The 24,996-nt window shown below is 27.9% G+C and overlaps 1 protein-coding gene across 2 annotated transcripts in view; it reads left to right on the forward strand.

The window, feature by feature from the left end:
• The window catches only part of Pgant9 (polypeptide N-acetylgalactosaminyltransferase 9), a 205,282-nt gene that overhangs the window by 47,229 nt on the left and 133,057 nt on the right, over positions 1–24,996 (forward strand). For both annotated transcript variants that reach the window (XM_088188849.1, XM_088188850.1), the window contains exon 2: positions 9,503–9,535. The gene's annotated coding sequence lies outside the window, so the exon portion shown is untranslated. The remainder of the gene's footprint in view (positions 1–9,502; positions 9,536–24,996) is intronic.

The raw sequence follows: 24,996 nt of genomic DNA on the forward strand, positions 1-24,996 counted from the left end.
CGCTAATTGTTTTCAGGAAAAAAATCGACGCGGATTGTAGATAGCATTGATTCCGAGAAGAATCCGCGCAAGAACAAAGAGAGACTGGCAATTTAAACCGAATCGGAAATTGAAACTTATCTTTTGCACAGTTGAACGCCATTGTATAGATTTGTCGAAATTAAAAACTTTAAAAATATTTTTTATGTATAAATATATATTTTTATAGGATACTTCTTAAAATATTAGATGTTTTTATATGATTTGAGTGTCTAATGTCAATAGATATTCTCTGATATACCTTTAGAACCACAATTTTTTGATATAAGATTATTCCACGGAAAAAGTAAATATGGACAGGTTTTCTGTTCATATTTATTGAAAGAATAAATAATAACTATTAATGTAAAATAGTTTGCAAAAAATTCATTGAAGTGGTTTTTATTTAAAATCAAAATTTTTGCTTCGTCCGACGACGACGATACACGGATAACATAATTGTTTATCGATAGATTTGTCATTTGCGTTATAAAATGTCCTACTCATATAAATCAGGCAGTACCCAGTAGTCCCTGAGATGAACTTTAGTGGCGTCAATTCTTTAGAAATCGCGGGCGTTGTGGCACAAGCCCACTCTGGCAAGGACAAGAGGTCTATCCTAGAGTAAACCACCCGCCTTTCGTAGTACATATGTATGTACCTGATCGAGTTTCATATTGAATCGCGCAAATATTTCTAATGCGGTTTTTATTTAAATGTAAAAATTGCTAATATTTAACTTATGTTAAGTCAAGCACATTTCGTCGACTATTTGGGTAAAGATATGTTTAAATGAAGATGAAAATGTAACAAACGTAGAAAAAAAATTGTGCGTGTAATCTCTGTTTTTGTTTTTACTTCGCCAGCCATCCCTATCACAAAGAAGGAACCGACAGGCCGCGGTGGCGTGGTCATTTCTCTGTTACATAACAGAATTTCTAGGAACTGCTAGGTACTGTTAAAAAATGCTTTTATGTTGATAGGTATAATATTATTTTACTTTGATATCATACTCTGATAAAACTACTTGGATTAACCCCTTGCGTCATTTTATTCTCTGCGTCTTTCTTTAAGCAATATGGGCTTAAGTGTTTGAGATCGTTGAAATACTACCACCATTATCTCGCTGACTCGCCGCGTTATTGAAGTTGTGCCATTTTGTTATTTTCTGAACGTGTGACACATTTTGGCCGCCAAAATATATTCGAATAAATTCTTATTTTTAATCAAAACAGTGTTGCTACAAAATAAAATGTATAAGTAAATAAATTGATATTAAGTTGCTTTTTCTTATTGCCACACACTACAAGGAGTAATATATAAAAAATATAAGATATAATTTTCATACCCTGATATTACAGTTATTTTTAATTATGATATTAATATATAAGTTTAAAAAAAGAGTCATATGTATGCATTTTATACCTGTGTGAAAATCTGAATGGTAATCGTGAATCGTAATATTATGACCGTAAAACGCTACAAAAACAGCTACTATCAGGCTTAGATGTGGTGTATATATTTTATCCCAATAACCGTAGAAGGCAAATAAAATACCACTATGTTGTGGTGTCTAATAAGCTTACTTAATAACTGCTACTGTTACAAAGTAAGTCATCCATTTAATGACAGATGTCACTTTAAGATGGCTTACACAAAACAATTTGCCCTTTTATCCGCACATCAAAAGTTAATTTTCGTTTTGATTCTTTGTGCATACCTTTCCCTTTCTCCATGTATATACATTTATATCCAGCATCAAGTACTGTTCGGTTTCCAAGGCAGATTAATCATTTCTACGATTCCGCGTCTGTTGTCCGCATTCGCATTGTGTAATGTGGAAAATGAAGATAAATCAATTGAAATAATTGATTGCGAATTGTTAGATGTGCTGAAAAGGTAAAATGAGTTCAGCAACGACTTTGGCATCCGATTCGATTACGTTATACATATACATGTTCATACACACACAAATACGTTTATAACGATTTGAATGCTTTTCAGCGAATATTTTTTGAATAATAGGCAAGAATAAGTTACTTTTTAAACACGGCTCTGAACAGTGTAAACATTTTTATCAGTTGTCCGTCTTTCGCTTGCATTCGCATGAGTTTTTGCTTTTTATTTTTATGCTGTTTGACGAACCGTTAACCGATTTTGTGTTATGAATTTGTATGAGCTGAAAAAAGTTTTAAAATAATTTTTATTTCACTTTTTGTAATTTAAATTATGATAAACTAAATTGACTTAGGTTAGTTCAAGTTCACTTATTTTATTAAACTAAATAAGGGCCAACGCTAAATTTCATGTTGAGTTAAGTAGCTTATAATCCCATAAATTTACTCCTACGTAGCCATATATCTAAGATAGCAATATTTTAAAAACGAATTTAAACAACAACGTAACAGTATACGGTATATATAAAATATTTTATTTGTATTTAAGAATCACATCAATTTTATTATAAAAACGCGTATTTAACGTGAATCGTCGAATCGCCATTGTCCGAAGCTGTTTGCAAGATGGTTAGAACTTGACTTCAATTTCAAGTCAAGAGTACTGAATCCAGTAAACCAGTTTGCTAAAGATGGAAAAGACTTCATTGCACTCACCCGAGGTCCTCTTGCTCTCGAGACAGCATTCCATCTTTTCGTCCTTCACTCGAGAGACCGTAAATCTTATTGCAACATTGAACTTATAACACTACCTTTATATAACTTTAAATCAATATTTTTATACAAAATAAGACTTATTAAACCGGTATTGACATTTTTTTATTTGCATGATTAAAAAATCCGAGTACTGCTCGCACGATTCAAAACGTTTATTGATTTCTATATATTTAATTTTTTAATTACAATTTTTTATTTACAATAACTAATAAGTAAAACACTTATTAATTATAAAAATAATATTTTGAGAAATACGGGCGCCAAATCATTCTTCTTTTGGAACAATCTAGGACAACATCGTCTTTGATCGACCGCTTCTGAGTGCCTCCTAAATTTTTATATCAGAGGCAAGAGCACCATTTGCCAATTTATTCTAATAAAACATATTACTAATTATTTTTTGTCAGTTACAATTATCTGAAGGAATAAAAAGGAGTGTGTTGAAAATTGAAAATTTGTTGCCATATTTTTTTTAAAAACATTTAAATGATCGATTATTGTAATATTTATGTGATTTATTTATATTATTTTAATTTAATTATTGCACATTTAATATTTATTTAAGATATCTCAATTATATTTATTTTAGATTGATTATTGATTTCTTCTATACTAATTTGTTTGTATTCATATTAATTAATTAATTATGTAAATAATTTAGAATAACAAATACGTAAATACAACTATTTTAGTCCCAAATCTCTGTTACATAACAGACTTGTTGGGAACTGCTTAGTACCGTTAGAATTATCTGAGATAAAGAAAATTTATTCCTTTTATATTGACACATATCAAAAATATCGATTTAAAAAAAAAACAATTCCGTACTACCGGTATTTCATTTTGTAAAACCGGTAGTAACAAAGGTAAATTTTTGCCCTAATAGCGGTATTACTGGTATTGCAATCCCTAATCATGATAGGCATTTTAAAATCTTAAATAATAATTTTAAGGTCTTTAACTCTGATATTTTAAAATTTTAAATATATAGGGACCACGATCTATTTTTCTTTTAATATTCAACGAACCATTTTGATAGTATTATATTTCTAAATTTAGAAAAAATGTATTTGATTGCCTCTTTCTGTGAGAGATTGCCTCTTTCAATATTTCAAACTTTTCTTACAGGAATTCAACTTTTCGAACGCGTTCAATATGTCATACTTCCCTTATTTGTCGCACCCCTTGAGTGTATGCGAACCCCTTCCATATACGTTAGAAAACTTGGCAAATGATATCGCATTGATACGTTAATTTAAAATTCGGAAACTTTTCGATCAGTTCTCATATGTACATGTGTAAAAAAACGACTTTCTTCGTTTTATATTATTCAAGGTTCGCCTTGACCACATCTTGCAATATCTCCGACTGTAAAATAATAAATTAAACTCTGGTGCAACGGTTGAATTTTATCAGAAGCATCCAGCCGAACCGATCCGGTTAACCGACCGCAGTCAAAATAACCGATTCGGTTAATTTAAATCTTCCGCAGGGCCTTAACGACCGGCTGTAATTTCAGACTCTTCTCATAGTACCGTAGTCGCTTATTAACGCCATAACCTATTTTTCTCAGTAAAACCTAAGACTGCTTAATGTCCTGTAAAACCCCAAAAGGGTACGGACCCGATACTGAAGATATTTTTCTTCTCCACCCTCAATTTCCCAAAGCGAAACTTGAACGTCGTTTTCTCGCCGAAAATCTTGTTAGTTTAATGCGAGACATTACTTTTTGGATCTTATATCCTTGAATTTTTGCTCTAAATTTATTATGAAATATATCGGTTACTTTTTATTTCAATATTAAAATTTATACGTTCGAGTCAATATAAAAGGCTTTATTATACAATATAATAAAGATGCATGGGCTATTTTGGGGGAACGCGGCTCTCGCCATAAATTCGTTTACGTTGAATATCGACATAAATAACGGTTTTTACGATGATGCGATCATTGTTCCAAATTGAAGAACTAAATTAGGATTTGTTTCGATGTGTTTATTATACGAAATATGGTAGGTATATTTTATGTCATAAAAAAACGATGCAAGCAGTTCAGTGAGTAGTATATTTATTACTTGAAAACAAATTGCGTTTTATATAAATAATAATATTAATTAAAAATTATTATTTGTGTCTTATAGCACAATTATGTTTTTTTATTACCCTCTAGAAAAACAGTTAAATGTTTACTTTTGCGGATTATCTCAACCTTAACTAATAAATAATATATATTGTACTCCCTTACAATATTCCCTTATCAATACTAATTTTCTTCTACATAGCTACTTATGAATTATCTTTTTTATAGTATTAAATATATGTATATTTCAATTTATTATTAAAAACATCTAAATATTACATATTTTCAAGCAAAGTTTATATTATTAAACGTATATTTGTTTAATACTACTATCACTACCTTTATCTGTAATCTTGTAACAAAGTTTTATCTGCTTAACTAATGCATGTGTTATGTCGTGCACAATAGTTAAAATAAAGTAAGATTATTATGTATTAATTATATTTTTTTAATGTATCATATTTAATTTTTGTAAACTAATAAATAATTTTGGTATTTATCTAACACAAAATGTTTTGTGAAATATTAATTTAATTTACTTTTGACTGCTTCTTTCACTGAATGAATTTTCTAAAACATTTTTTTATTATTTTGTGAAACTGTGTAGACATTTTTAAAGTTTTTTAACTCTACGTTGATTCTGTTATAACCGAAATTATAATATATTTAACTTTTCTCAATTTTTTATTGACTCTTCTCATTATTTTATTTTTTAATTAATACAACTAAACTACATTTCAAGAAGTTTAAATTGCAAGGCAATAAAACTTAGACGCAGTTTGCAGCTGTGTTCAGCGATATAAACCAACTATGGTCATTTCGCTTTAATTGCTATCAAGATGACACGCATATACATACATATAAAGGATATAGGGGTTTTCTGCGAAGACGTTTCCGTGGGAAGTGCTTCGGCAGAATTCTCGGTAACCATATAAAGCCGCGACTCGGCGCCAGATGTGCAAAATTAATTTAGCTCAATCAGAGTGTGTGTTTTCTCCGTGATTGCCCTTGCCCCGTGCTACGGTAACTAAACTATATATCAGCGTTTTCTAAGCTAGACCGCAGCTCAAAACCATAAAAGAAAATGTATCGGTCTTGAGAAAAATCTTAAAATTTTCATTATCTATACAATGTGTTATTCTCGTGCTATTTTTTATTATTTTAATTTTTGTGGATACTATCACTTTCACAGAAAAACATCATTTGATGTTTTGTTGATTACAATATTTTTCCACTAATATTAGACGAGTGGTAAGTCGTTGACTATTGATCTGAAATACCTGGGTTCGAAACCCATTTGAATCTTGGTATTTTTCAATTACCATCATGTCCAGGAGATCGGAATTTGTGATTATTATTTAATTAAAATTTCAATCGAGCATTGCAGATTAGGTTTACTTAGGTTTATTATATTTTTCTTACAATTGCAGCTCTCTCATAATTTAAGATAGATGATATTAGTTCATATTTTTGCTTGTATGTTCAAGTTAAAATTCACCTTTACGTTTTTATTGATATAAATATTAAAAGAAGGAAACCATACAGTCATATTAAATTTTAATTTACTTTTCACAAAAGAGACTTTTTATCAAATATATACCTTCATTTTTAATGACACTAGCCTTTTAATTAAAAAAATGTTAAAAAAAACCTAGCATCTTTTTGATTTAATACATAAACAATTTATTAAAATTTAAACGATTTTTTAATTAAATACCCATGATATTAACTTGTTTCAAAATGGTAAATTATGTTTTATATATTTTATAATAAATACTAATGAGTATTTTAATAAAGCAGAAGATAAGAAATATGATTTAGATGTAGTAAATATTTTTTTTAAATCATGCAGCTGAAAACAGCTTATTATTCTACATATATTGCATATATAATCATTTGATATGATTCTTGTTTGGCATACTTTTTATTGCTTTTCTACATTAATCATCTTTTAAGTTTGAGAAACGCTGCTGTATCTAACATGATATTGAAAGTGCTTTACAAAAATTTCAAGAATGTCTAGTTTTATCTCTTGATTTCTCGAGTCATAAGGAGAGTCTCTTTCATGGTAGGTGTAAAGTATCAAAGGTGCCCAAGGAAAGCTATTAGTATCTACGGTGACAATATATACTGCGGTGGTACATACGCTTCATTGGGCAACGGTCGTTATCTGAACCTTCGCAGACGTGCCTTGCACCGGCTTAACGACCCGAAAAATCATAAATTCCTGTGGTTATCTTCGCCAAAAATGCCTTATCATTACACCGGCGTCTAGTTTACCTTTTTCTTGTTTTCGGTTAAGTGCTTTTAGATCGCTTGGCCAATTGTCTTTGTGAACCTTGAGCATTGTTTGGGTCGTATTACTTCCACGTCGTAAATATCGAATAATAAGGAATGCTTCTGCGATAAGTTTGCTTGAAACGTTTCATGAATAGATTTCAATTTGAATAGGTAATCTTAGTTAATTAATTAATTTCACAAATGCCGAAAAACCGCGTCTAAAGCGAAGGTCAAAGAGCGATTAAAATTTTATTGGATTCACAAGGTCTTAATCAGACAAAGATTAGTAAACAGATTCATTGTTTACGTTATGTTGTCAAAAATCCAGACCCGGAACTAAAATAAAACGAACCGATTACTGCATCGTAAGACCTTTCAAACCGCTGAAATTTCTTTGTAATCGGTGAATACAAGAATCAGGAAAGTAAGCTTCACAAAAATAACTTTACATGCTTATGAGTAAGAGTCGTATAAATAGTAGTAAATCAAACTCAAAATTTAAACCAATTTTGTAAAATATTTTTATAAAATGTCTATTCACTTTAACTCTGCCTTACTTGTAAAAGATCTAAGGCTATTTACATTAAGGAGTTGATAGTTTTGAATATGCCTGCATGAAAATAATTTAAGCTAAGAGAGAATCATAGATGTAGTGAAAAAAATTGTGTCTAAATATTTTAAAGAATATATTACATATTATAAGATAACTTGCTTATTTTTTTATTTTAATTGCATAGGAGTTTTTATGTTTTGAATCCTCTTACTCTTACAAAATAAGTTTGATCCATAAAACAATAATATATTGAGTAATTTCGCACATTTTCTTGCTATGATTTATTATGATTTCATTTACACGAGGTGGCATATCTGCATATCTTCATATTTAGGAAAGATATTGTTGCATAATATCAAACTAATATATAAATAATTCATAAGTAGTGTGTGCTTATTATATTTAATAATAAATTATTACACAAATTGAGATCTTAAAAAAAAGTGTACGTATATGTCAAAAAAACAAAACTCTTAACATTAGGATCGCCCAAATGTCTGCGGAATGTCAGGAATTACACATAACACTGATATAGGATAGAGTTTGTATTTATTTACACTACCATTATACACTCAAGTATTATCTGGGACAATCCTATTGAAATTCCCTGTTTTTTTTTGTATTACTAGTTACTACATTATAGTAGGTCATAATATCATAACGGCTTTAATCTTACACTTTATAAAATAATATCAAATATCTTACGCAAGTTGTTTCATTGTTTTTTTTAATGATATCAAGATTTGCTCTTATATCTTACATGATGAAAATTTTCATTACATAAGAGAAAGGTAGTGTGTTAAAAATATCATAGAATCTAACCCAAAAAAGCATCAACTGTAAAGTGCATCTTGTTTAATGGCATAAATTATATCACTATCTGATCATGGTACGGCGGCGAAGGGGTTAAGATTCACCTGTGAAAATCGACTGTTTATCCTTGATTGAATCACATCATGCAAATAAGGCTTCATTCATGCGCTCCAACTCGGTCACTAGATTGCCTTGTAATCGTAGTAGCCCTATCTTGTGGCAACTTGATATATTCGCTTATGTAATATGTACAGTGAGGGGCAACAAATTATAATATTTATAAATAATTAATATAAGATAAATATGTTTTTGTAGCACCATGTATTATCGATTACTATACGTGCGTTTATCTTTACTTGTTTTTATACCAATGTCTCTCTTTTTTCAAACCATGTCTTCCATCGAACCGCGCCTTAATAGGCAATTGTCACGACATCGTCTCTATACGTAAATATACCTATACTTTTACATATAAAAGAAAATCCTAGATGAAATTTGTTCGTCGTTCACGCACGCCTTCATCTGACGTCTTATTTGTATTCCGATTCTGGGGCGTATGTGTAAAAGGGCACATGCCAGGGGCGGTGAAATTAAATTACAACAAAAATGTGTATATCATAGGTACTAATCGTATGTATTTGCGTAAATATGTATTTGACATGCGATTCATATAATACAAAATTTATGTACGCACACAAAGGGATAAATTACCTTACACATAGCACGGTATCCTGTATTATATAAGAGATTTATTCGAAAAGTAAAGATACAAAGTCTAGAGAATATTTCTATAGCATTTACAATTTACGTAAACATATTTTAATTTTATAATGGAATTCAAAGTGAACCTTAGTCAAATTTATTGATAAAAACGACTCTTTCTTACAATATATTATTATCTTACATTTTTAAAAAGTATACTAATCTTCAATAATATTTAAGGTGAATACTAATATTACATCTAGAATTGATTTTTTTTTATTTTAATGCTATTTACTGATATATTTTCAGCAAATCATTGGAAAAAGCACTGTAAATATTATTTAACTATATTTATATTAATAAGTTTTTTTTATTATTTTTTCAGATATGATCTACCAACTTCTGCTGCAATAAAATAGTGAGTCAATTTTTATTCTAAATAATGTGTTTAAAATAGTAAAAAAATTATGAATCGTGATTTTTGGATTGCGGTGCGATTTTTGAAGTTGTGGGAGAAAATGGAGTAAATTTGCGGTCGTTTTTTTAATATGTCGACCGAAAACGAAAAAAACTTTTCAGTAATTTATTTACACGAAAAGAGGGCAAACAGTGCCCTGCTTCACTCCTTTTAATGGCCTCACTTTGTTTCTTGTACCGTGGAAAGGCAACAAGAACGCCGAAAGCTAAACAAATTCTAATTAACGTTGCGTCATTTTGGATATATTTCAAAAGTTAGCATTTTTCTCACATATCGTTTGTGCATCGCGTTATGTAACACGCACTATAGTGTAGGTTAGATCATTACGTAATAGAGTATACTAAAAATAAATAGATTTGCTCATCGATGCAAAATTTTTTAGCCTTCATGCAGCTATGAGTAAGTGGAAGAATGGCGTTTTGTTCGAGAATCTGTTGTTAGATGTTGGTCACGACATAAGTTCAACTTTTGAACTCGAGACAGCTTGAGAAGTTGTAAGATAAATGCTTATCTGTTGAAGATATAATTGTATTATAAATACGTTTCAAAATGCGATCCTTGATCGACATTGTGAAATAAAAATGTTGATATAATTTAATAATATTAAAAAGTTATATTATACCACCATAAAGTCTTAAGAACTTTATACGTTCACATTATGGCAACCTTCTTACATTACCTCGTAAAATTCCTATTGAAATACTACACATTAAAGTAATATTTTTAAACAGCACGGTCCATTGTTCGGGTAGAGGTGCTTTTAAAACGTACCAGCAATAAGTTATAATTAATACGGGCACGTAAAGCTACGTACTTCCATCCATTATAAACTAAATTGCATCATTTTGCAATATGCAATTTATATTAATATCGGCATGAAAAGGCTTTTAAATTATTTTTAAAGTAATTTAAAGCTCAAAACTCTGTACTAAATTGCTTTATTATTAACCATAGTTAAATTATGCATTATTTTTTTTTATTTTTATAAATAGACTAATATATTTTATACAAAGTTAAATTACTCGATTTATATGTAAAGTTTCACGGTAATTTTACTTGATTCATTAGGTAATTTTTCAAGAAAGATCTCGTTTTTTAATCGGTGGTTATGAACTAACGGAAATTTCCGGCGTTGCTCTGATTTTTTGTCGTTGGAAACTATGAAGTAAAAATAGTATTTTTATTGCTGAAAAATATTTATTTTATTTTTATTTTCACACCATAAAAACTAATTTAAATATGTGGCGTAGCTACATTAATTACAAATAAAACAGACGCAATTTTTTTATTTGAGACATTTCTACTAATACTACCGTTATGGTCAAGATGATTGGACCAACAAAGCAGGAATTTTCCACAATAACGTTCTAATACCGTAACGGTTTCAAATTGGATACTATTGTTTGTGATGAAGTGTTTTCGCTGGTCCCTTAACCCTGATACATTTCTGTGAGGGTCAATATCGCACGTCATAATAAGTCAGACACTCGACTTTCCCTTAAAGGTAAAAGTTAAAATATTTCCGAAAAACATTTTGCTTTAAGAGCACAAATTTAATTTTTTTTCGTTGACTTTAATTATAAAAAATATTGTTTTTTTTCTTTAAATAGTAAGTAATATATTAGTTGTTTTCTTATTATTAAAACAGCACAATTGTAAACATTAAAATAGTTAAAAATGAGTGTCATGTATTCGAAAGGTAGTATGAAAGGTCTAGACTTGTAACTCAGAAGCCGCGGGCTCGAGCCACGACAGCAAACTATTTGCATTATTTACGCTTAGTAGCAGTGTTTTGACTTAAAACTTTAGTATATTGCACAATCTAAACGGATTCATGTATCATGAAATTATAATTTTAAAATGAGGGCTTAGTAAAAATCGAAAAAATTATATTTTGTTCCTAAATATCAAAATAGCTTTTATCCCAAGTGGTCAATTGATTCGTTTACGGCATTTTATTAAAATAAACCATTTACGCGGCAATCGACCATCAACTTACGGTCATTTCTTCACGATCCACCACAACTGGTCGATCAGTAACTGAATTATTACCTGCCGGTCAATCCAGCCAACTGATATATTATTTATGTCATATATGTAAAGTGTTTTTTTGTGTTGGGCTTAATCAATATATTTTCGATTGCTTCAAATAAATAAGGTACTAAGAAAATAAGTTTCCTGTTCTTTCGCTATTAATTTATTTAATATTAGGCGCTTGTTATTTTTTCTTGGTTATTATAACAAGACAAAACTTATTACTTACAACCAATAACTAAATCTAATATTTCATATTCCTAATTGAAACGATGTAGAAGTAGTTTGCAAACATACACATATGTATGTATTATATACATGATTATAGGCATAGAATTTTATACTATAAATACAAGCTATTATTATCATGTTTAACACAGGTTACATTTAATAACAAGATTTATCTTTTAAAAATACTATTTATATTTAAAAATGTTTAATATCATCAAACTGACAATGCTTAACTAGTTTTTATTTTACAAATTAAACTAAATAGGATGCTATTTTTTTATATTTTATATTAAAAATATAATAGCAAGTTTATATTTTGTGTTATAGGCAATTATATATTTTTTACCAGAATATAATATTAATTGAAAGCTCCAAGCTATATTTTAAAAATCGCAAGTTTCAATGCCATTTTCAACAATAATATACTCCACTATAGTTTAATAATAGAATATTTAGAAATTAGAAATTTAGCGAATAGGTAGTCGCTGGTTTGGCAATAGGACTCAGATTAGCTGCTGCAGAAGATTTATATATGGTTAAATAAACATTAAGTTATAAAATCGTTATGATTACGGGGCAGTTGTTCTTTCGTCGAGTTCCTAAAAACAAGTCTCTCAGTGTTGCCAGAGAATCGCGTAGCTCCAGGGTAGCCAACTTACATCAGTCCCCACAGATATTTTTTTTTATGTTTCAAATTGACAATATTATTGCAATGAATTTTTAAATAATATCAAATTGTGTATTATTATAAATCGACCTTCTTAGTAACAGAATCTTTTTGGGAAGTGTAATAGTTTAATCCGGCAAAATAACACAGATTATACAATTAAACGCAAAATATTATAAAACCGTTTTAAGCAATATATTTTAAAGGCAATGTTTTCTTTCAACGTTTAAAAAATACATATTATTTGTATTAAAAATATAAAATAATTTTGTAATTGTGTGTATTAGTAATGTTATTTTATATTTACGACAAAATACAGAATAATAGTACCTTTGATACTGTTGAGTTAAGCGTTTTTACCCGTATTTATTATTTAAAAAAAAAATCTGTGACGCATTGTATCGATACACGAATTCATTAAAAAAACGCCTATCTGTGGTTTGTTTTAATAAACATTTGAGGGTCGCGGTTGCTTTAATTTATTTCATACGATCAATTGGACGCGTTCGAGGGTCCCTATTAAAATTTAAATTAAGCGACGCGTAAAAGTCCATAATTAAATTTCATTGCCCTTTCAAAAACCTGATACAAGCTGAGAGCAAACAATTTGTTTTATTTTATTTATTCGTTAAAAATTTGCATGCAAAATACGGCCCTGTGAAAATTTCCTATGCAAATTTTTGACGAAAGACAAAAAAAAATATTTTTATATTTACATTTATCATGTGTTTTAATTCTATTCGTTTAAACGCTGAAAAAATGTGTGGTTTGAAACAATAAACTCTCAGTGATAAGGCACGCAGTTAACACTGAAAGCGCTTAACCCGTTAACGGCGCGGTTAAAAATCCGCGCGTTGAACTTTAAGGTTTAACATGTGGGTTGTGAATGTGTCATTCCATATGCGAGAGTAGAGAAAGTTAAGCTCTGAAATTGTATGAAACGTCATGCCGAGGATGAAATTGAGATGAGAGAGTGGGTTGAATAATGTTTTATGAAAATTTATCCTGTATATATTTATATTTTAATAATAATTTTGAAGCAATGCCATATATAATATATTAATAAAATATATACCATTATCATAAAAATACTCGAACGAACTACCAGCTAAACAAACTCTCACGCATAAATAGCACCCAGCATCTGGACCGTAATATAACTTTGGGAAATTGTTAAGAATGATACACATCACGTACATAATAAAACTTCTATAATAATATGTAATTACGTTTAATTTGTATGTGTTGCATTTTTAACTTTAATTTTAATGTTTTATATTTGTAGTGAGTGTACTATGTACATGCATAATTAAAAATATAATTTATTTTCAACATAAATTTATTATTCAGTCAAGTGATTAGCTCGCTTATGAACCATTACGCAAATGAATCTTTATTTATGAATTATATTTTACTTCAATACCCATTTATACCTTATTTATTAGCTGGCATTAACTGAAAATGTATTTATGGATTCACTTTCAAAGCGATTAATAAATGAAACGGTTTAATTAAAGCGTCGCATTGTATTGTTTTTAATGTCACAGTCGAATGGGTTAAAAATACAGTTATAATAAACGTCTCGTTGTACCGTTGAAACGAATTGACGAAACGTCACCGAGGCGTCCATTAATAACAATTTGTCAGTTATGTTTAATTATCGCCTTGTGAAATCGGATCTGGCCGTTGTTGGAGCTTTGACTGGATAATTTATTTATTTGAGACTCATTATTCATCGGCGCCAATTCGGTCGCGGATTAGTAACTTAAAGCCCTTCAGTTCAGTTCTGGGGATATTTCGGACCCCCACCCGCACAGTGCGGCTAAGCGTCGTATATCATGTCATAATTCATTATCTTTAGAATTAACAAAGCTTTAAAATAACTTATTTTGATTTTAAATGTACACATTTTGAAGTAGCGTACTTGATACGTAATATGAAACTCGACTGTTGCTTAACTACGTCCACCAAAAATGTAATATCAACACTTTTATTTCACACACATCACACATGCGTATCCCATTATTCTTCTTTATTATAGAAATGAATGGATCATAATAGAACATTTATTACCAAGATTAAAATAATATTTGTTCACTTTCTTTTATAATTATAATATAATATATAAAAAAACGTGTTAAAAAATAGAATTTATTGTCTTTGAGACTTTCATTGCTTTTGTCAAGAAACTAAAAGTAAAATAAAAATATATATTTTAAATATAGTATTAAATCTGCAAGGTCTTGATTTGTGGTAGATAGTTTGGTGTTCTAAATTTAATTTTATTTGATTTAGTTTTTTTTTAATTACAAAATATATTGTAGGGATATAACTGAAATTTTTTTTAATTGTTAATCTGTGGTAAAAATATTTAAAATCAATGAAAGTCAACGAAGAGTATTAAATATATATAAATAAACGGAAAATTTTCTATATATTTTTTTCCTATTTATTATACATTATTTAATTTTACAAATGTTATTCTAAGCATGAATATTTATGAACTGGTTAAAATATTGTCGTGCTATAAATTCATTAAAAACATGTTTAAAATATATCTAATCAATTACAATATAATGCATTAGATAGATCTACACAGTTAAATTATTTTAATGTGTGTGTAAAAATATATGAATAATTTACTTAAATAAAAATCATTAATAAAATATTTATTATTTTACTCTCCACTAGCTTAATGTGTTCCATGTGGATCTGGGTATTTATTATAAATAAATAATATGTGTTTTACGTGTGATTTAGCAAACAAAATATTTATCTACATATTTATATACACATATAATCATCTATAAAAAAATAATTTCAATATCATTATACGCTGGAGGCTTTGATGCAATATATTTCGGTAGCTCTCTTTTCTAATCGTCTGCATTTTGATTTTTTTTTCTGTCTAAGTTTTGCATTGATCGATATAAGCAGTAGTCAGAATGAGCAAGGTCTGGAGAAGTCTTTTAGATAATGAGATTAAAACTTTCAGCCATGTTCCTTAATTTTAACGAGAGTCAATTACGCCACATGGGAACGCGCTTTGACGTTTTGTGGAATTATTTGCCGTATGTTGACAAGTACAGACCTGTTTATGCTTACTTGTGCAAACAATATAGCTAAATTTCGTAGTAAAAGCTTGCTAGGTTTAAGAGTTTCGTAATTCACAGTATCCATGCAATCCCACCGTATATACAAAATAAATTTGTTTATAGAAGCCTGGGCTTCGAGGTGGGTTTTTCTACTTATCCTTGAAATAAACACTGCCTTATACGACGATCGTTGTCGTATAACACCCATTTATCATCTCCGGTTATCGAATTATCAAAAAACTGCGACTCAGGTAGAAGATACAAAAGCTCTCTGGATTTGATGATACGCGCCGACTTGTTTTCTTCACTCAATTTGTGTGGAACTCATATTCCTTGTATCCCAGCCTTCCTAATCTTTTGAATATATCTATGTACGGTTTAAGTAGGATTTGATTCCATTTCTGCAGCCAGGACATCATTGTCTATCTTTTCTGGTCTACATCCTCACATTCAGGATTTGTTTTAGTATCGTTTTATTAACTTATTGTTCGAATTTTTTAAAACTATCTTACAGGTATCGAATAAATCACCCACCATTTCAGAAATGTTCATGGTGGCCGTAGTTTCTGATCTTTTTTAAAAAAAAATATATAATTTATTACGATTTAGTATATTTGTTATACTTGGTAAAGCATCTGCAATCGTAAATTTTAGGGCTCAGTTTTTTCTAAATATCAGAATATAGTCTAAATGTGATTCAATATTGATATAATAAAATACGTACTAAGTTATCAACGGCAAAAGCATGACTGATAGTTAAAATATATTTAAAAAAAATATTATATTGTAATAAAAAAATATTATGATTTTAATTATTCTTAAAAGTATTTGTGATAATCGATCGGATATTGGATTTATAATGTAAAGATCATGGGTCTTGGTGTATTTTATACGTATTTTAAGCAATTACTATTTAATATAATACAAAAATAGTATCATACACTCCACTAATGACAGTCTTAGAGCACATTTATATGGGGGCGCAGACCCTCGGCGACGCGCAATATATGAGTTGTTGTCGCCTAAATGCGTCCTGGGTGGCGTCACCCTCAGAAGAACAAGGTGGCAAGGATTTACGGTTGATCCTCTAAGAAGGATAACGCTAGTTTTAGGCTCCTTTCTTGAAGATGCCTTCAATGGAGGCTGACCAGCTTTGGTCAAAAGCTAGGCGTCTTTAATGGCGGCTAAATAAGGAAAAGCCTTGGCCCTCTTTCAAAGAAAGGTGAGCGCTGTCCTCTCTGGTAAACGACCCAAAGGCAACTACTGTTGTGGTTCACAACTGTATGTAAGCCTGTATTAAAATCAAAACTCCGTAATAAGCCATCAAAGCGATTTCTATTATCTTAATTCTATTTTAAATCAAACTTGTGGTATTATGTTATTATATATATATTGGTTATCATATTATTATTTTTAGAACGATGTTCTTTTACAACAGTGCGATGCGACCATTGAATTAAAGGGAGGTTCCTGAAAACATTTGGGACTCCCGTTAGGACTTGAGGCGAAATTAGTCCCACATCAGAGAGTTTCAGTCCATTTTTAAAAGCTTTAACAGTCGCATTATTTTTTATTTTATTCTGTTAAATCGTCACTAACGCGCAAAAGCTTCTGCCGAAAGTCAGTGCACGTGCTAAATCCGATTTTGTGTTTTAACCTTTAGATGGACAAGATTTGAATATTGTAATATAGCATGAAAGATATTTTTCATATGAAAGAGAGTGAAAGCGTTTTATTTCATTTATTTTCAGAAAATTGTTGTTCTTACTACGTGCGTAGAAATGATGAATGACAAACAAAATCTTCACATGGAATAAGCTTATTACTGCTATATACATATGTATGTATATATATATATTTGTGTTTTACAAATTTGACAGGCTAAATCCTGCCTTTATACTGTGGATTTTAACGGTGAAAAATGTTATTTTTCAATGTTAACTGTCATAATGTATGTGTTTCTTACGTCTCTTTTAAGTAGAAAATTTAATTTAAAGGCTAAAAATATTTTTATAACCGCACCTGCCAGAAAAAATAAAACATAATTTAATTAAATGAACCTCAATATATCTGATGTGCCTGGGAATGATTTCCTTAATTTCAAGATTAAAGTATCGAACCTGATCTCATTACGAACATTAAAATTGCCGATAGAATATTATTCCGGCAAATATGGTTTCAAATAAAAATCCTTTTAAACACTTCTTAACTTTGCTCATAATGATCGTTAAGCGATTTTTTATTTAATTTTTGACAAATTAGTTCATAAGTTAAAACGGATTGCCCTTCACTTATTTCTGCGTCATTTTTAATTCAATATGCTCATTTTTGTAAATAAATGAGAGATGAATATCAGTAGCTTATTTGGACCTGATTTTCAGAAGAAAACTTTGATATCTTTGATATGTTATAAACGTTTTTGAAAAGAGACAGTAAAAGCGTCTGTATAAATTGATTAAAATTAAGTGGCTATATTTTCTCAAATATATTTTATGCTCTGGAATAGTTTTATTTTAAAACATTGTCTTACCTAAAATATAAGGCGTTACTAGCAAATAATAAGTTATTTTTATTATTTGCTAGTAACGTGATTGATGGTAAACTTTCGTTAGTTATAAAATTAGGTTAATTACTTACATTTATAAACACTCAAAAATAATTATTGCACTGACGATCACGTCGAACCATCACGGATTCAATTAGAACTTTTAACGAATTCCATAGCAATTAACCGAGCGTTCGTGTAAGAAATTGATTTATTTTTATTTCACAATTCACATTCGCACTCTCTCATCAGTTTTTTTTACTAACTTATCGCCGATTTCTTTCTATTGACCTTTGTAAAATTCAATCGCAAAGCCAAATCATCTCACACAGATAAACGCGCTGAATTCGACAAATCGGCAATTAATTAGAAATCGTTCCGGAGCGATAATGATCAAACAAAAAAATATGTTGTATGTGTTTTTAGTTTTAATTTTTACCGCAGACGTAATAGAGCATTGTTTTAAAATCTGATTAGAGTTGACCCGCGCGGGTGGGTCGTTTGACCTCTGAAACTCCTCTCTCTTTTGCTCTTCAATAGGTTTCCCCTTTCATCGACAAAAAATACACCCATAATTATTCGCATATCAATTACCGTTTGAACCATTTTTAATCATGCGAATCGCAGTCACGGATTTAATTATGCGAGAATTGATAGTGCGCTAGGGCGATAACTGTAATATTTGCATGCAAATTAGTTTTAAAAAGCCGATTAAAATTTTGTCATCAAAACAGTAATGACTTTCCTGAATAACATTAATGTTAGTATATATATATATATATATATATATATATATATATATATATATATATATATATATATATATATATATATATATATATATATATATATATATATATATATATATATATATATATATATATATATATATATATATATATATATATATATATATATATATATATATATATATATATATATATATATATATATATATATATATATATATATATATATATATATATATATATATATATATATATATATATATATATATATATATATATATATATATATATATATATATATATATATATATATATATATATATATATATATATATATATATATATATATATATATATATATATATATATATATATATATATATATATATATATATATATATATATATATATATATATATATATATATATATATATATATATATATATATATATATATATATATATATATATATATATATATATATATATATATATATATATATATATATATATATATATATATATATATATATATATATATATATATATATATATATATATATATATATATATATATATATATATATATATATATATATATATATATATATATATATATATATATATATATATATATATATATATATATATATATATATATATATATATATATATATATATATATATATATATATATATATATATATATATATATATATATATATATATATACTAACATTAATGTTATTCAGGAAAGTCATTACTGTTTTGATGACAATATTTTAATCGGCTTTTTAAAACTAATTTGCATATTAATTTATATATATATATATATATATATATATATATATATATATATATATATATATATATATATATATATATATATATATATATATATATATAAATTACGAATGTAACATTCTATATAATTATTTGCCAATTATTAACTTTATTACAAACAATTTTAATTTATTCTAAGCACGGTTGACTTTTTTCAAATATTCATAACATGTCGTGGTTTTTTAACCTTATAAATTACTTGAAAGCAATTTATTTTTTTATCCCAAAATTCAGATTGAATCAAATCAAAGATTTATTAATATTTTATTAGGAGATTTACTTTAAACAGTTCAAAAATTGCTATAATAAAAAATGTTATAATATAATTTAATATATAAATACTTATGTTATAATATCTATAGTATGAAATTATTTTTTTATATAATTTTAGTTTTTTTAAATATCGATTTATGTTTACATTTTATTATATATGTTTATCTTATTTTATTTTTAAGTTTAAAGTAATATAAAGTTATTATATTAGAATAAAGTAGCATAATATAATTTTATTTAAATGTAGAGTTAGCAATATTACACTTTTGTGCCATTGATAAATTACGGTGCACCGACTATTGAGCCCCCCACAGTTAATCCCCTGGAAAATTGCTTCTCCGAAGTTTTTTCAAGTATTTATGTTTGTGAATACCAGCATCCATAAAGGTTATAAATATATTATAATATATTTGAATAGTGTGAGAACAAATTTATAAAAACATGCTTCTCTTACGAAATTACATATAATATTAGGTAATTAATAATGTTTTCATATTTACAAACCGTTAAGAAAAATATAAATTTTAAATTCTTTACACATATTTTTATTCAAAAGCTATATGTATAAATAATTAATTTTTATCTATACGTAAGTAAATAAATTATTTTCCCAAATTTAATTATTTATTCAATATACAAATTAATTATTTACACATGTAGTTTTTGAACGAAAATATTTGTAATTAGTTTCAAATTTATATTTTCAACATTCTTAATTATCTAAAATGTAATTTTGTAGGAAAGCAATTTTTTTTTAAATTTGCTCTCACCCAATTTAAATATATTAATATATATTTATAACGTTTACATATGCTGGTATTTACAAATATAAATACGTTAAGATACTTAGGGAATCAATTGTCCGGGAGATCAAATGTCAGTGGGAGTAACTGTCCGGGGGATCAACTGTCGGGGGATTAATCGTCACTGAACCATAAATTACATACACTATGCATGTATTTATTTATTTAAATTAAATTAATACCATTGTAACCTAAAATTTTGGTGTGTATTATAACTATTAATGTTTACAATACACACATAGGCGAGTCGCAAATACGCAATCATGATTCTAAAACTGGAATTCCTCTAAAATAGTTTGATGGTTGACAGTACCCTTCAGCAGCTCAAGGAAATGGTTAGCGACATACAAATTTTTGCTAGACCTCTAAATTCATTTAAACAATTTTAAATTATATGCATACATAAAGAAAATTAAATTTTTAACTGTCATATTACATTTGCCACAGGTTCTCAACTCCCGAATATTTTTTCGACAGTCGGTCACTATAGGTTAGAAACTGTCTATGATCGCATAAATAACACGAGAATAACAGAATTAAATCATCCGAACAAATCGGTCAGATAATATTTTTAATTATAACCCATGACAAACCCTTTCAAAGGCCTCTTTGAATTCCTGCATTAATTATTTACGAATAATTATTTATAAAATATATACAGCTTAAAAAACACTGACGAACGAATAGAAAGCTCGATCGTGTACAAGTGTTACATAAATATAACAGTATGCTTTTTTAGATTATATTACAGTGTTATATGGTTTTTATTGGTTTGAAAGTTAGCAAAACAAAAGTTATTCGATTTTTCCTACTCTCTTCATTACCTTGAGTTGTAAAATGTTTCCGTTGGATATTCTGATGATTTCCTCTGAGAGATGTCGCATGAAATAAGGCTTCGAATATAAACGACGCCTGTCCGGAGAGAAACGGTCAATAACGCCACTGTGTTTTTGTCTCCCTTTTTATATTTTTTTGCATAAATTCTTACCCCGGGACATATATAAATCGTGTTCTATTTTTTTATATAAGTTTTCTGCAAAATACATTTTTTTACTAAAATTACATAGTCGTACACTTACTTTAATATATATTTCTATATAAACTGTTTGCTTGAATCCCAATTTTAAAATTACTTGTTAATAACCTTTTTTAATTAATTATTCTATAATAAATTAAACGGGCACGTAGAACCATTATTTACCTGTTAAATTAAGTTAAACACCATATATTAGTTTATTCAATTAACAGAGCTTGTTAATTATAAACGCCGAATGAAAACTTCATGGATATATTTATTGTAATTTCAATATTTAGACTGTATTATTTAATTAACTATAAAAAAATTAGAGATACAAATAATGTTTATTACAAATAATTTAAAACAAACCGATATTCATATTATTATATAGCATATATTTAATAATTTCGTATTGAAATCGAAAAATATATGAAAGCATAATGAATAAAATTTAAAATGTTTACTAGTGTTAAGAGCATGGTTATTTATGAGCGATACCCAAATTAATTATGTCATTTATTATGTACATATTTGTAACACATTTTATTCTGACAAAAAACTGTTCTTGACTCAATTCTAGTTCACGCTGTTTATAAATGAGATTTATCCTAAATGTATTTTTTTCTGAAAAAATATATTTTTAATAATTTTAAATACGATATGTCTTAAATATTAATTAATTTATAGTCTTCGTCGTTTTTGTGCTTTTTCATCGCTTTTAATGAAATGCATGTAATACAAATCCCAATACAACTGGAATGTGTGAATCGACTTTCGCTCGAAGATCCTTTGCCAAGGTCAATGGTTAACTGACTTTCGATTTAACCTCATTAAATATATATACATATACACATATATGTATATATATATTTAAGAAAATATATTATATTTACGTGTTTGAGATCGCGTTTTTTTCTTTTTGAGTTTTAGTCTCTATATATTTTGCCAAGATACTCTCAGTATCATCAGGAGATTTTTCAGTTTTTGCATATACTTTTTTTTACTTCGCATAGAGTTGTTGTAATTCGTACTTTCACTTAGTTTTAATGTCAAAAACACTATTCAGATTGAACACTATTGCCATATCTGCTCTGCGGATAGGAGCGTAAAGAAAAAAATATTCGATCGTTTGTCGAATTGTCACAATTATTCGATCGGTAAATTATATAAAGCACGTTAACTGTTTATATCATAAATTATTTATTTTTTTACGCGATAAATATATAAATTTTTTTTTTGTTTGAGATCGCGTTTTTTTTTGAGTTTTAGTCTCTATATATTTCGCCAAGATACTCTTAGCATCATCAGGAGATTTTTGAATTATTTTTTTCAAAAGCAAAATAAATTCTAAAAGCACAGTAAAGTAGTGTAAACAAATATGAAAGTATAGTTTATAATTAGTATACTAGTTATTTTTAAAACTTTATTTTTTATATGAATATTTTTATTTAATAGCATGAGTTAATCCTTACACTTATAGTAGTATTTTATTAAAAATATTAAATACTAAATACTAATTTAATTTATTTTGTGGGATTTTAATTTCCAGATGCAGTTTTTTATTAAAGGGTAAATTTTATTATATATGTAAGTTTGTAAAATTGTATAAAATAATATTTATCTTTATAATTATTTTAAGTGAGTAGAGCATTAATTAAAAGATTATTCAACCACTCTTCGAGAAAAATGTAGTAGCATTTTGTTGCACGACTGGTAAATGTGTAATAATTTTAAAATAACATTGTTATTGATATCAATTCGTCTGGTATGAAACTGTCAGTCTTTCCAAAGCCAAAGAGATCTTAAGATATACAAACGAATTCCTTATTTTACATACACATTACTTATAAGAGAATTTTTTATTTATATAGTAAAAAACATAATATACGAGTACAGTAAAAAAATACGATAGTCACATAAGAAAATATATCCGTAGAAAACCTAATGATCTCACAATAAAAACGTCATTTCCAAAATTATACCACCTTTTACGTACATCGAAGATATATTTTAAGGTTTCGCTCCTTATTCAAATAGAATCGCGCTTCAACGGCGCTCCCGACTTGATGAAATTTGTGGCGGTGCCCCTATACAGACTGACAAAGAGAATGTTTTATTATTCATTCCCGGGTACTTCCCTCATTTTCGGGCAACCCAAAAAATAAAAATGGCGGATGAAAAGTACATTAGTAAATTAGTAGGAGCGAGCGGCTCGTCGTCGGCTCATTGTTGAAATTTTATTCGTTCATTTTCTTGGCGAATAAATTTGAAATCGCCGACCCCAGCCGTTTCCTTGTCCTCAGCGAGATCTATGTACGAAGGCTAATCAAAAAGTACCTGAACTTTTATTTTATATATATTTTTTTATGGTTACATCCCTACTTTATATACATATATATAAATACTATATATTGTACATTACGCATTTTCATTTTTGGAAACATTTTTGCATTAACCAAATTTAAAATAGCGACGCGTTATTTTGGTTGGCTCAGCTTTTTACATATATAAAACAACCATAGTCAACCTTTCCTCGATTAAAGAAATATAATAAGATTAAAAGAAAAACGTTAACGTTCTGTAACGCTTGTGTAACGCTCTTGCTTCTATTTCTCGTCGAGATGAGAATTCTTTGAGTGTGTTTATCTCGCCGTATACATTACGCGCGTACAATGGGGGATTTAAAATTTATAACAAAGCCGATATTTTATCTTTGTCAGAGCGAAAATACATTATGTCACTACGTACTAGTGTTGCTCGAGCTAAAAAGTTTTAGATTCTTAAGTAAAACACATCAGATAGGTATATGTTATATTATACAAAATATCTTACATATTTCTCTAATAAAAGTATATTAATATCAGAGAGATAATATTTTACTCTATTCCTGATAATAAATATGGCATTGCCGTCTTTTTATTATCTCATGTGTAATAAATAAACTAAAATTTTAATGTATTCTCTTAATTTTTTTTGTTGTGTTTTAATAATATTTTAACTATTTATATATGATGTTGTATAGGTTATTATTTAATTGTGAATTTTTTTACATACAAGAATTTCTTTATTGAAATGCTTTTTAGGTACTGAAAATATAGCAAAAAGGCTGACGTAATTATCCCAAAATCAAATTTAGATATTGT

The sequence above is a fragment of the Plectrocnemia conspersa genome, unplaced genomic scaffold (assembly GCF_051122295.1).
Source record: "Plectrocnemia conspersa isolate PC_06_02 unplaced genomic scaffold, ASM5112229v1 ptg000007l, whole genome shotgun sequence".
Taxonomy (NCBI): Eukaryota; Metazoa; Arthropoda; class Insecta; order Trichoptera; family Polycentropodidae; genus Plectrocnemia; species Plectrocnemia conspersa.